Source organism: Cervus canadensis, chromosome 32 (genome assembly GCF_019320065.1).
Source record: "Cervus canadensis isolate Bull #8, Minnesota chromosome 32, ASM1932006v1, whole genome shotgun sequence".
Classification (NCBI taxonomy): domain Eukaryota; kingdom Metazoa; phylum Chordata; class Mammalia; order Artiodactyla; family Cervidae; genus Cervus; species Cervus canadensis.
This window is the reverse complement of record NC_057417.1, coordinates 15,001,056-15,016,155: the sequence shown is the minus strand read 5'-3', so window position 1 is coordinate 15,016,155 and position 15,100 is coordinate 15,001,056. Positions and strand designations below refer to the sequence as shown.

The window sequence follows — 15,100 nt, the reverse complement described above, 5'->3', positions numbered from 1 at the left end:
GGGAAGTCTGAGAACCCCATGAACAGTATTGGAAGGGCAAAAAGATATGAAACTGAAAGATGAACCTCTGAAGTCAAATACCTGAAGCATATAGGTGTCCAATGTACTACTGGAGAAAATTGGAGAAGTAGCTCCAAAAGGAATGAAGAGGCTGAGCCAAAGCAGAAATGATGCCCAGATGTGGATGTGTCTGGTGGTGAAAGTAAAATCCAATGCTGTCAAGGACAGTATTGCATATGAACCTGGAATGTTAAGTCCATGAATCAAGGTAAATTGGAAGTGGTCAAACAGGAGATGGCAAGAATGAACATCGACATTTTAGGAATCAGTAGACTAAAGTGGATGAAATTGGGTGAATTTAATACAGATGACCATTATATCTACTACTGTGGGCAAGAAATGCTTAGAAGAAATGGAGTTGCCCTAATAGTCAACAAAAGAGTCCAAAATGCAGTCCTTGGATGCAATCTGAAAAATGACAGAATGATCTCTGTTTGTTTCCAAGACAAACCATTCAATATCGAGTAATCTAAGTCTATGCCCCAACCAATAACGCCAAAGAAGCTAAGTTGAACGGTTTTATAAAGATCTACAAGATATCCTAGAACTAACATCAAAAGAAATGTCCTTTCATCATAGGGGACTGGAATGCAGAAGTAGGAACTAAAGCGATACCTGCAGTAATAGGCAAGTTTGGCCTTAGAGTACAAAGTGAAGGAGAGCAAAGTTAACAGAGTTTTGCCAAGAGAACACATTGATCATAACAAACACCCTCTTAAAACAACACAAGAGATGACTCTAAACGTGGACATCACCCGATGGTCAATATCAAAATCAAATTGATTATATTCATTGCAGCTGAAGATGGAGAAGCTCTTTAGACTCAGTAAAAACAAGATCAGGAGCTGACTGTGGCTCAGATCATGAGCTCTTTATTGCAAAATTCAGACTTAAATTGAAGAAAGTAGGGAAAAGTAACAGCCACAGAATACCCTTCAAATCACTTCAGATCTCCACACATTTGCATATTTACATTTGTTAATGATAGCTACATCAGTCCCTCTGTGTCCTGTACCCTGCCCTGCTGGAGTTTCATGCCACATCAATATCCATCAAAGGTCCTCTCTACCACTGTGTGTGAGACACCAGATATGTGAAACCACCCCCAACCCCACCAGAATCAGAAAGCTATGATAGTAGCCTGCTCAAGCTTCTACAGAGGTATGAGTGCAAGACTCTAGCAAAGACCCTCTGGCCAATAACAAACTCAACTCCATGCTCTTGCTTAGGGCTAGCCTCTCCAGCTGTGCATCTACACGACACCAGCTTCATTCTCTTCTTTGGCCCCCACTGTAGTGCCCACATAAGGAGAGCAGGTAGGGTGCAATCAAGGGTAAACATATGGACCATTCACTGGAGAAGGGAATGGCAAACCACTTCAGCATTCTTGCCTTGACAACTCCGTGAACAGTATGAAGAGGCAAAAAGATATGACACTGGAAGATGAACCCCCCTCCCCCCAGGTCACTAGGTGTCCAATATGCTACTGGAGCAAAGCAGAAAAATAGTTCCAGAAGGAATGAAGAGGCTAAGCCAAACCGGAAATGATGCCCAATTGTGGATGTGTATGATGGTGAAAGTAAAATCCAAAGCTGTCAAGGACAGTATTGCATAGGAACCTGTAATGTTAGGTCTGTGAATCAAGGTAAATTGGAAGTGTTCAGACAGGAGATGGCAAGAGTGAACATTGACATTTTAGGAATTAGTGAACTAAAGCAGACAAGATTGGGTGAATTTAATTCAGATGACCGTTATATCTACTACTGTGGGCAAGAAATGCTTAGAAGAAATGGAGTAGCCCTCATAGTCAACAAGAGTCCAAAATGCAGTACTTGGATGCAATCTCAAAAATGACAGAATAATATCTGTTTGTTACCAAAGAAAACCATTCAATATCACAGTAAACCAAGTCCATGCCCCAACCACTAATGCCAAAGAAGCTAAAGTCGACAAGTTCTATGAAGACCTACAAGACCTTCTAGAACTAAGACCAAAAATAAGGTGTCCTTTTCTTCATAGGAGTCTAAAATGCAAAAGTAGGAAGTCAGCAGATACCTGGAGCAATAGGCAAGTTTGGCCTTGGAGTACAAGATAAAGCAGGGCAAAGACTAACAGAGTTTTGCCAAAAGAACACACTGGTCATAGCAAACACCTTCTTCCAGCAACATAAGAGATGACTCTATACATGGACATCACCAGATGGTCAATATCAAAATCATATTGATTATATTCTTTGCAGCTGAAGATGGAGAGGCTCTATACAGTTAGCAAAAACAAGACTGGGAACTGACTGTGGCTCAGATCATGAACTCTTTATTGCAAAATTCAGACTTAAATTGAATAAAGTAGGGAAAACCACAAAGCCATTCAGTTATTATGTAAATCAAATTCCTTGTGATTATTCAGTGAAAGTGACAGATTCAAAGGATTAAATCTATAGGCAGAGTGCCAGAAGAACTCTGAATGGATGTTTGTAACATTGTACAAGAGGCATGGATCAAAACCATCCCCAAGAAAACAGCATGCAAAAAGGGACAATGGTTGTCTAAGGTGGCCTTACAAGTAGCTGAGAAAAGAAGAGAAGTGAAAGGCAAAGGAGAAAAGGAAAGATTCACTCATCTGAATGCAGAGTTCCAAAGGAAAGCAAGGAGAGATAAGAAAGCCTTTCTAAGTGAACAACACAAAGAAATAGAGGAAAACAAAACAATGGAGAAGACTACAGATCTCCTCACAAAAATTAGAGATAACAAGGGAACATTTCATGCAAGGATGGGCAGAATAAAGGAAAGAATGACAAGAACCTAACAGAAGCAGAAGATATTATGAAAAGGTAGCAAAAATACACAGAAGAACAGTAAAAAAAAAAAAAAAAAAAAGTCTAAATGACTTAGATAATCAAGATGGAGTGATCACTCACCCAGAGGCAAACATCCTAGAGTGTGAAGTCAAGTGGGCATTAGGAAGCATTATTATGAACAAAGCTAGTGGAGGTGAAAGAATTTCAGCTGAGCTATTTAAAATCCTAAAAGATGACATGGTTAAAGTGCTGCACTCAATATGTCAGAAAATTTGGAAAACTCAGCAGTGGCCAAAGGACTGAAAAAAGTCAGTTTTCATTCCAGTCCCAAAGATGGGCGATGCAAAAGAATATTAACACTACCGAACAAGTGCACTCACATCACATGCTATCTAGGTAATATCCAAAATTCTACAAACTATGCTTCAATAGTATGTGAACTAAGAACTTCCAGATATTCAAGCTTGATTTCGAAAAGGCAGAGGAACCAGAGATCAAATTGCCAACATCCATTGGATCATAGGAAAAGCAAGGGGATTCCAGAAAAAAAATCTACTTCTGTCTCATTGACTATGTTAAAGACTTTGACTGGGTGGATCACAACAAACTGTGGAAAATTCTTAAAATGATGGAAATACCAGACGACATTACCTGCCTCCTGAGAAACCTGCATGCAGGTCAAGAAGCAACAGTTAGAACCAGACATGGAACAATGAACTGGTTCAACATTGGGAAAGCAGTACGTCAAGGCTGTATATTGTCACCCTGCTTATTTAACTTCTGTGTAGTTACATCATGCAAAATGCTGGCTGAATGAAACTTAAGCTGGAGTCAAAATTGCTGTGACAAATATCAATAACCTCAGATATGCAGATGACACCATCTTATTGGCAGAAAGCAAAGAGGAACTAAAGAGCCTCTTGGTGAAAGTGAAAGAGGAGAGTGAAAAGGCTGGGTTAAAAATCAACATTCAAAAACCTAAGATCATGGCATCCAGTCCCATCACTTCTCAGCAAATAGATGGGGAAAAATGGAAACAGTGACCGACTTTATTTTCTTGAGCTCCAAAATCACCACAGACAGAAACTGTAGCCATGAAACTAAGACATTTGCTATTGAAGGAAAACTATGGCATACCAAGACAATTAAAAAGCTGAGACATTACTTTGCTCACAAATGTCTGTATAGTCAAGGCTATGACTTTTCTAGTAGTCATTTACCGGTGTGAGAGTTGAACCACAAAGGAGGCTAAGTGCTGAAAAATTGATGTTTTTTAACTGTGGAGCTAGAGAAGACAGTTGAGAGTTCCTTGGACAGCAGGGAGACCAAACCAGCTGATCCTAAAGCAGATCAATCCTGAAATTTTTTTGTATGGACTGATGTTGAAGCTGAAGTGCCAATACCTTGGCCATCTGATGCAAAGAGCAGACTCATGAGAGAAGACTCTGATGCTGGGAAAGATTGAAGGCAGGAGGAGAAGGGGATGACAGTGGGTGAGATGGTTGGATGGCATCACCAATTCAATGAACATGCCTTTGAGAAAACTCTGGGAGAGACTGAAGGACAGGGAAGCCTGTTGTGCTGCAGTCCATGAGGTCACAGAGTCAGACACGACTGACTCACTGAACAACAAATTGGACAGTCAAGGCCCCTTTTGCTTCTTGTTGATCAGGCCCTGCTGTCTGTCACAGGCCAGTACCACCAAACCCACTTGTAGCTAGTCTCTCCAGCAATGCACTTGCATGCCCCTAATTCAACCCCTGTCACCAGCTTCCACTGTAGACTGCATATCCAAGTTGAGAGTGTGCCACCATAGGAGAACATGCTGACAGCTAGGGATTCCACAGGTTCCAGTGAGCCCATAGTTGTTCACATCCCCTGCTACCTTCCTTGGCCACCATCACTCTGCATGTGTCCACAACTGTCCTTCACCACATAGGCAGTTGCAGGTGGCACCTACAGCCAAATGTATGCTCTAGACTCCATGGCTGCCTGATCTGATTCCTAGTTGTTTCACAGGAGGCACTGCTTAGGACTCCAAAAGCCATTACAACCACTGAGTACCCCCAACACATACACACACACACACAGTGTTTGCCAAGGACTAAACAGATGGAAGAAAAAACATTTAATGAAATACAGCATCCTTTTATGATGAAATGTTCAGCAATTTTGTAGAAGGAATATACCACCACAATAAAGGGCATATTTTAATAACACAAATCCAAGACTTCATCATACTCAACAATGAAAGGTTGAAAACTTGTGTGTTTCATAAAAATGTAAACCTTTGAATAAATGTTCAAGTAATAATTAACAAGGAAGCCAAGAATATTCAATGGGAAAAAGGCCCTCAATAAACAGTGTTGGGAAAACTAGATATCCACGTGCAGAATGAATCTGGACCCCTATTTTACAACATTCACAAAATTAACTCAAAACTGATTAAGGATTTAAAAACAAGTTGAAGTTATAAAATGCCTAGAAGAAAACAGGAAAAACCTCTCCAACATTATTCTTTATATTGGTACTTTGGATATGACACCATAATCACAATTAACAAAACTAAAAATAAACAAGTGAGAATAAATCAAACTAAAAAAACTCCTACGCAGCAAAGGAAACAATCAACAAAACAAAAAGCAATCTAAGGAACGGGAGAAATTTTTCACAAACTATGTATCTGATGAAAAGCTAAAATACCAAATATAAAGGAATTCATACAACGCAATAGAAAAATAATACTAATTCAGTTTAAAAATAGGCCAAGTACTGAATCAGATAGTTTTTGAAAGAAGGCATACACGGCCAACTGGTATATGAAACTGTGCTCAACATCACTAGTCATCAGGAAGATATAAATCAAAACCACAGTAAACTATCACCTAACATCTGTTAGAATGGCTATCATATAAAAGACAAGAGATAAGTCCTGACAAGAATGTGAAAAAAAGAGAACACTTGTATACCATTGGTAGCAATATAAAGTGGCATAGCCACTATGTAAAACACTATGGAAGTTCCTCAAAAAGTTAAAAAGATAACTACCATATGATTATTACTATGGTAGATATATTACTATGATAGATATATACACTTCTGAGTATATATCCAAAGGAAATAAAATCACTGTCTTGAAGAAATATCTGCACCCCTCCCTATGTTCACCACAGCATTATTAACAATATGCAAGACATGGAAACAACCTAATTGTGTATCAACAGATTAATGAATAAAGATTTATGTCTATCTATTTATAGAGAGAAATGGTAGTTTCCTGGTCCTGGGCTGGGAGGTGGGAGAAATGGGGATATGTATGTCACAGGGCACATATTTCCTGTTATAAGTTCTGGAATCCAATGCACAGCATAGTGACTATAGTTAACAATAGTCTGTTGTATACTACTATGAGAGCCAACCTTTAAAGCTATAACCATGCAATGAAAAATTGTAACTCGCTGAGGTTATGGATTTGTTAACAAACCTTTTGCAGCAGTAATTTTGCAACATGTATGTATATCAAATCATCACATTGTATACTTTGAACATACAAATGTCATTTGTTAGTTATATCTCAATAACTATGGGAAAAATAAACTTTCTGTTCAGGTCTCTTGAGATTCAATAAGAATTTTAGGATTGATTTTTCTATTCTTTTTCTTTCTCCAAATAATTAGGATTTGATAGGGCCAGCACTGAATCTGGATGTTTTGGGGGGAGTATTGACACCTTAGCAATATTAAATCTGCTGATCTATGAATACAGAGTATCTTTTCATTTATTTGTATCTTCTTTAATTTCTTTCAGCAAGGTTTGTCATTATACATGTCTTTTATCTCCTGGGTTAAGTTTATTCTTAAGTATTTTATTCCTTTTTTGGTAAGAAAATGTATTTTATTTATTTATTTTTTAAATTGAAGGATAATTGCTTTACAGAATTTTGTTGTTTTCTGTCAAAACACAACATGAATAACCATAGGTATACATATATTCCCTCCCTCCCATCTTCCTCCCCATCCTACCCTTCTAGGTTGATACAGAGCCCCTGTGAGTTTCCTGAGACATAAGCAAATTCCCGTTGGCTCTCTATTTTACATATGATAATGTAAGTTTCCATGTTACTCTCTCCATACATCTAACCCTCTCCCCATGTCTGTAAGTCTGTTCTCTATGTCTGTTTCTCCATTCCTGGCCTGCAAATAAATTCTTCGGTATCTTCTTTCTAGATTCTGCATATATGTGTTAGTATACGATATTTATCTTTCTCTTTCTGACATACTTCACTCTGTGTAATAGGCTCTAGGTTCATCCACCCCATTAGAAATAATTCAAATGTGTTCCTTTTTATGGCCGAGTAATATTCCATTGTGTATATGTACCACAACTTCTTTATCCATTCATCTGTCGATGGACATCTAGCTTGCTTCCATGTTCTAGCTAATGTAAATAGTGCTGCAGTGAACAATGGGATACATGTGTCTTTTTCAATTTTGGTTTCCTCAGGGTATGTGCCTAGGAGTGGGATTGCTGGGTCATATGGTGGTTTTATTCCTAGTTTTTTAAGGAATCTCCATACCATCTTCCATAGTGGCTGTATCAATTAGCATTCCTACCAACAGTGCAAAAGGTTCCCTTTTCTCAATACCCTCTCCAGTATTTATTGTTTGCAGACTTTTTGTTGGTGACCATTCTGACCATTGTGAGGTGATATCTCATTTTAGTTTTGATTTGCTTTTCTCTAATAACGAGCAATGTTGAGCATCTTTTCATGTGTTTGTTAGCCATCTGTGTCCTCTTTGGAGAAATGTCTGTTTAGGTCTTTTCCCCACTTTTTGACTGGGTTGTTTGTTTTTCTGGCATTGAGTTATATGAGCTGCTTGTATATTTTGGAAATTAATCCTTTGTCAGTTGTTTCATTTGCTATTATTTTCTCCCATTCTGAGGGTTGTCTTTTTGCCTCGCTTATAGTGTTTTATTCTTCTGATGCTATTATAAGTGAAATGTTTTTCTTAATTTTGTTTTTGGATTGTTCACTGTTATGTATAGAAATGCAACTAATTGTTGTGTGTTGATTTTGTATTTTGCAACTTTTCTAAATTGATAAACTTGTGGTTTTTTTGTGGGAATTTAGGATATTTTGTATATAAGATCATGTTGAGAACAGAGGTAATTTGAACTTATCACTTTTCAATTTTGATGTCTTTTTGTCTCTTTCCTGCTTAAATTCTGTAGCTAGGACTCCAAGTATAATGTTGAACAGAAATGTAAAAGCAATTATCTTTGTTTTGTTCTGATCTTAGATGAAAATCTCTCAGTGCTTCAATATTGACCATGATTTTAGCTGTGGGCTTTTGATACAAATTTATTTATTATGTTAAGGTAGTTTCCTTCTGATTCATTGAGCATTTTCTATCATAAAATAATTATCATTCTGTGAATTATATTTTCTCATCAATTGAAATAATCATGCAGGTTTTTTTTTTCTTTCATTCTGTTAATGCAACATATTACATGGACTGATTTTCATGTGTTCAACCATCCTTCCATTCTAGGAATAAATCCCACTTGGTCATTGTGAATAATCCTTTTAAGGTGAGTTTGCCTTATTTGATAGTAATTTTGATACTGAGTTTTGCATTGACATTTACTAGGGATATTGGTCTGCAGTTTTCTTATAATGTCTTTGTCTGGCTTTAGTGTCAGGGTAATGCTGGCCTTACTGAATGCATTTGAAATTGTTCTGTCTTTTACAATATTTTAGAAGAGGTTGAGAAAACTTGGTATTAATTCTTTTCTGAATATTTGGAAAAATTCACGTGTGAAGTCATCTGGCCCTGACTGCTCTTTGCTGGGAGTTTTTTTAAAATTACTGATTCAATTACCTTACTTTTTATAGGACTTATTTGATTTTATATTTCTTCATGATTCAGTTTTGTGCATTTCTTGGACTTTGTCGATTTCATCTAGGTTCTCCTATGTAAAATCAGCAATAGTATTCCCTCTTTCATTTCTGGTTTAGTAATTTGAGTCTTCTCTTTCCTCCTTGTCACTTTGTAAATTTTTCTCAAATACATTGATCTTTTCAAAGAAACAACTCAATTTGTTCATTTTCTCTATTGTGTTTCTATTCTTTATTTTGTTCATATCTGCCCTAGTTTTTATTATTCCTTTTTCCTGTTAGCCTTGGGTTTAGTTATTCTTTGTTTTCTAGTTTCTTAAGTTGTAAAGTTAGGTGGTTGCTTTGGTAGTGTTTTTTTTTTTTAATTTACTTTTAATTCAAAGATAATTACTTGACAATGTTCTGTTGGTTTCTGCTATATAATGCAGCATGTACAATGTACAATGCAAATCAGCAAAATGTATACATATGTCCCCTCCCTCGCGAGCCTCCCTCCTACCCCCAGCTCCATCCCACCCTTCTAGGTTGTCAGTTTTCTTCTTTTAATATAAACATCACACACTGCTTTTGTCACATTCCTTAATATGATATATTTTCATTTTCATTTGCCTCAAAGTATTAATATTTTCTAATTTATCTTGTTATTTCTTATTTGACCTAATGATAGTTGTTTTTTTGCATTTCCACATTTGTTATTTTCCAGTTTTCTTCCCACTATTCTTATCTAGCTTCATTCAGTTATGATCAGAAAGTACACTTTGTAGGATTTCCATTTTTTAAGTTTATTAAGATTTACTCTGTGGCCTAGCATATGGTCTATCCTAAAGAATCTCTCTTGTGCATGCAAGAAAAATGTGTGTTCTGCTGTTTGTTGAGGGAAGTGTCCTTTTATGTATGTTAAGTCTAGTTGATTTATGGCATTGTTCATGGTCTCTCTGTCCTTGTGGATCTTCTGTCTTATGTTCTATTTACTGTTTAAAAATATGATACTGAAGTTTCTGATTATTATTGTATAGTGTTTATTTCTCCATTGTGTCAATGTTTGCCTCACATATTTAGGATATTTGGTGCTATGTTTATAATTGCTATAGATACCTTTTTAGATTACATCCTCTTTGTGACTTAGTCTTATAACACTTTTTCATTTAGAGTCTGCTTTGCCTGATATTGGTATAGTTCATTCTGCTCTCTTTTGCTTACTATTTTCATGGAGTATCTTTTCTTATCCTCTCACTTACAACATATATGTGTCCTTGCCCAAGAAATTAAAACCCGCCACTGCTTCCACTTTTTCTCCCTCTATTTGCCATATTGTGATGGGGCAGGATGCCACGATCTTAGTTGAATGCTTAATTTTAAACCAGTTTTTTCACTCTCCTCTTTCACCCTTAGTTCCTCTTAACTTTCTGCAATTAGAGTGGTATCATATGCATGTCTGAGGTTGTTGATATTTCTCCCAGTAATCTTGAATCCAGCTTGTGGAATCAAGTTTAGCATTTTGCACAATGTACTCTGCATGTAAGTTAAATAAGCAGGGTGACAATATACAGCTTTGATGTATACCTTTTCTAAATTTGAATCACTGTATTGTTTCATGTCTGGTTCTAACTGTTGCTTCTTTCCTGCATACAGGTTTCTCAAGAGACAGGTAAGTGGTATGGTATTCCTATCTTTTTAAGAATTTTTCACATTTTATTGTGATCCACACAGTCAAAGGCTTAGTGTAGTCAATGAAGCAGAAGTAGATGTTTTTTGGAATTACCTTGCTTTTCCTATGATCCAATGGATGTTGGCAATTTGATCTTTGATTCCTTTGCCTTTTCTAAATCCAGCTTGTACATCTGGATTTCCTGGTCCACGTACTGTTGAAGCCCAGCTTGAAGGATTTTGAGCATTAGCTTATAGAATGTGAAATGAGCACAATTGTATCATAGTTTGAATATTCTTTGGCATTGCCTTCAGGATTGGAATGAAAACTGACCTTTTCCAGTCCTTTGGCCGTTGCTGAGTTTTCCAAATTTTCTGACATATTGAGTGCAACACTTTAACACCATCATCTTTTAGGATTTTAAATAGCTCAGCTAGAATTCCATCACCTCCACTAACTTTGTTCATAGTGATGCTTCCTAAGGTCCACTTGACTTCACACTCCAGGATGTCTGGCTCTAGGTTAGTGAGCCATCATGGTTATCCAATTTATTAAGACCTTTTTTTTTTTTTAATATATATAGTTCTTCTGTGTATTCTTCTCACTTCTTCTTAATTTCTTCTGCTTCTCTTAGGTCCTTGCCATTTCTGTCTTTTATTGTGTTCATCTTTGCATGAAATGCTCCATTGATATCTCCAATTTACTTAAAGAGATCTCTAGTCCTTCCCATTCTATTGTTTTCCTCTATTTCTTTGCCTTGTTCACTTAAGAAGGCTTTCTTTTTTTTTTTTTTTTTAAGAAGGCTTTCTTATCTCTTCTTGCTATCCTCTGGAACTCTGCATTCAGTTGGGCATATCTTTCCTTTTCTCCTTTGCTTTGCTTCTCTTCTTTTCTCAGCTATTTGTAAAGCCTCCTCAGACAACCATTGTGCCTTGCTGAATTTCTTTACCTTGGTGGTGTCACCAGCTTCTGTATAGTGTTGCAAACCTTCACCCATAGTTCTTAAGGTACTCTGTCTACCATTTCTAATTTGTTGAATGTATTCATCACCTTCACTGTATAACCATAGGGATCTGATTTAGGTCATACATGAACAGATTAGTGGTTTTCCCTACTTTCTTCAATTTAAGTCTGAATTTTCAATAAGTAGCTGATGATCTGAGCCACAGTCAGCTCCAGGTCTTGTTTTCGCTGACTGCATAGAGCTTCTCCATCTTCAGGGCAAAGAATATAATCAATCTAATTTCAGTATTGACCATCTGATGATGTCCATATGTAGAGTTGTCTCTTGTTTTGTTGAAAGAGAGTGCTTGCTATGACCAGTGCAGTTCCCTTCACAAAACTCTGTCAGACTTTGCTCTACCTCATTTTGTATTCCAAGGCCAAACTTACCTGTTAGTCCAGTTATCTCTTAACTTGTTCGTTTTGCATCCCAATCCCCTATGATGAAAGGAATCCTTTTTTGTGTTAATTCTAGAAGGTCTTTTAGTTCTTCATAGCATCATTCGACTTCAGCTTCTTCGACATTAGTTGTTGGGGCATATATTTGGATTACTGTGATATTGAATGGTTTGTCTTGGAAACGAAACCAAGATCATTCTGATGTCTTTGAGACTGCACCAAAGTACTGCATTTTGGACTCTTTTGTTGGCTATGAGGGCTCCTCCATTTCTTAGGGATTCTTGCCACAATAGTAGATATAACAGTCAACTGAATCAAATTTACCCATTCATGTCCATTTTAGTTGACTGATTCCTAAGATGTGGATGTTCACTTTTGCCATCTCCTGCTTGACAACATCCAGTTTAACTTGATTCATGGACCTAACATTCCAGGTTCCTATGCAATATTATTTTTTGCAGCATTGAACTTTACTTTTAACACCAGATTTTAGCGATTTACAGTTACTTTTTATTCTTTTGTCTTTCAAATCCTATAAAAAAGTAGGATTATAAACCAAAATTGTAATAATATTGGTTTTTACTTTTATCCATGTATTTAGCTTTACTCTAGAATTTTTATTTTCATATGGCTTTGAGTTACTGTCCAGTGTCCTTTCATATCACTTTGAAGAAGAATCTTTAAATTTTCTTTTAGGGTAGATTTCATAATGAACTCTCTCAGTTTTTATCTCTGAATATCTCAATTTTTGAAGTGCAGTTTTGCTAAATATAGACTTCTTGGTTGACCAATTTTAAAGCTTTCATTAAATATATTATCCCACTGCCTTCTGACCCTCAAGGTTTTAGCAGAAAATTTCTGATAATCTCATTAAGGATCTCTTGTACATGGTTGTTTCTCTCTTGTTGCTTTCAAAATTCTTTGTCTATCAACAGTTTGATTATAATGTGTCTCACTGTGGATCTCTCTCTGGTTGTCCTACATGGAGTCTATTGAGCTTCTTGTATTAGCATATCCAAGTCTTTCCTCAAATTTGGAAAATTTTCAGCTTTGCTTTTTCAAGTAAGTTCTATGTCCCTTTCTTTGTTGCCTTCTAGGATTTCCAGAATGTGTAGCTTGGTCTGTTTTATATTGTATCATAATTCCATTAGATTCTGTTCAGTTTTCTCCCTCCCCCCGCCCCTTTTTTCTGTTCCTCAAACTCAATAGCTTCAAATAGTATGTCTTCACATTTGCTGACTTTTCTTCTTCCTGGTCAAGTCTGCTGATGAATTCCTATGGTGCAGTTTTCAATTCAGTTTTGTATTTTTTAGCTTCAGAATTTTTGTTTGATTCTTTTAAAATTTTCTGTCTTTGCTGATATTCTTACCATATATGCTTTTCTTGACTTACTTCAGTATTTTGCTCATGTTTCCTTTAACTTAGTAAACATATTTAAGAGTTAAAGTCTTTGTCCCATAAATCCAAAGCTTGTGTTTCTTTAGAGTTGGTTGAATGGAGTGTGTTCCTGTTTATTTGTATAGCATGTGATTTTTTTTTTTTTTGACATTTGGGATTTGAAAAAAGTTGCTATCCTAGTCTTTGCAGATTGTATCTCAGCATAGAGAGAATTTACTAATCTGTCTGGCATAAAGGTTCCATTTTTCTCAGGACATTTCTGGGCATATATATACCCTGGGCCTATGTATATGTTTTTCCTTCATCTCTTCACTATATATGGCTGCTTTTAAATGTATTAATATCCCTATGAATTTTACCTTTGTTCTCTTTTGGGACCTTAGATGTTCTACTGTGTCGTGATACCCATAATATCTTGTCCCTGGTGCCCGCATGTCTGCAGTCCCCCTTGTAGTTTTCATACCTTGGCATCTGTCAGTACTTTCAGCAACTTTAATATAATATCCAAACTATGGCACTGTTCTCACTTGAGCTCTGAGTCAAGTAAAACAAATTCAGTTCTTTGCACAGTTCTCAAATTGGCCTGAATGTTGAAAAAATTCTACTCTTTTCATCCCAAAGGAGCAACCAGTAAATGCATAGCTTTCTACCAACTCAGTGTACTGTCCCAGAGAGGGTGATGGTGTAAAGATAAGCGAAAACACCACAGATACCCTTACAGTTTGCATGTGGCTTTTTTGACTGGGCATTCACTTGATTGTTGCAGACGCTTTACCAGTTTCTATATGAAGCTATTTTAGCTAATCTGTGTTTTTTTTTTTTTTAAACTAGCTATTTCTATAGAACAATTTGAGGCTTCTTAGCCTACCAACTTTCTCAAAGAGCTGCTCGAATAATTTTTAATTAAGACAACAGCAAGATGCTAGGGCTTCTCCAGTGACTCAGGCAGTAAAGAATCTGCCTGCAGTATAGGAGACCTGGGTTCAATCCCTGGGTTGGGAAGATCCCCTGGAGAAGGGCATGGCAATCCACTTCAGTATTCTTGCCTGGAGAATCCCCATGGACAGAGGAGCATGGTGGGCTCAGTCCAGTCCATGGGGTCACAAAGAGTCGGACATGACTGAGCGACTAAGCACAGCACAGCAAGATGCTAAAAGAACTAACAAGAAGGAAGATTTAATTTGATTGTCTTATTATTAACATATCTCTGAAATATAGTCTTTTAATTTTTGTATCAACAATATAATGTAGTGAAAAAGAACGACATTTTGAATCAGGTAAATTCATTTTCTCTCTCTCTTTCCTCTTCTCTTCTAAACAACTGTGTCATTTTTGATTAATAAATGTTCACTTAGTCATCCAGTAATGGAGGAGAAAAAATGTATGATTTACTGACAGGCTTTATGACACCAAACCTATGATGTTTATCAACATACAATCAAGATAATGGTAGACTTCACCAACATCTCTGAATGCACTTTCACCTCTCACAATAGAACCTAAAAGATAAACTTGCTAAACTGCATAGGTTATATGTTAATATGAAGTAACACAGTTAACCAGATAGCAGCTGAAGGAAATACAAATGAAGTACCTAGAAGGAAATGGTCAGTCTTGTACAAGGACAGACTTGCCTCTTACTGGGATGATCTAGCGTAGTGTGAGTTAATACTGCAATCTCTTAAAATCTAATCCCTCCTCTAATACATACTAGGTGCATGAATTGGGGTGGCTCACTTAACATCTCCAAACCTTAGTGTCCCAAACTTTAGCAAATGTTATTGTTATAGAAATAGACAATGCAAATACTTAGAAAAGTTCTTGCCAAAAGTACGTGTTCAGTACATATAATCAGTTACTATTACTACTTTACAAGTAAATAAGTTCTGAGCAGCCT

At 36.6% G+C, this 15,100-nt stretch overlaps 1 protein-coding gene across 1 annotated transcript in view; it reads right to left on the bottom strand.

Moving 5' to 3' along the window:
- The window catches only part of LOC122433542 (phospholipid-transporting ATPase ABCA3-like), a 273,275-nt gene that overhangs the window by 107,381 nt on the left and 150,794 nt on the right, over positions 1-15,100 (bottom strand). The gene's annotated exons all lie outside the window — the stretch shown is intronic.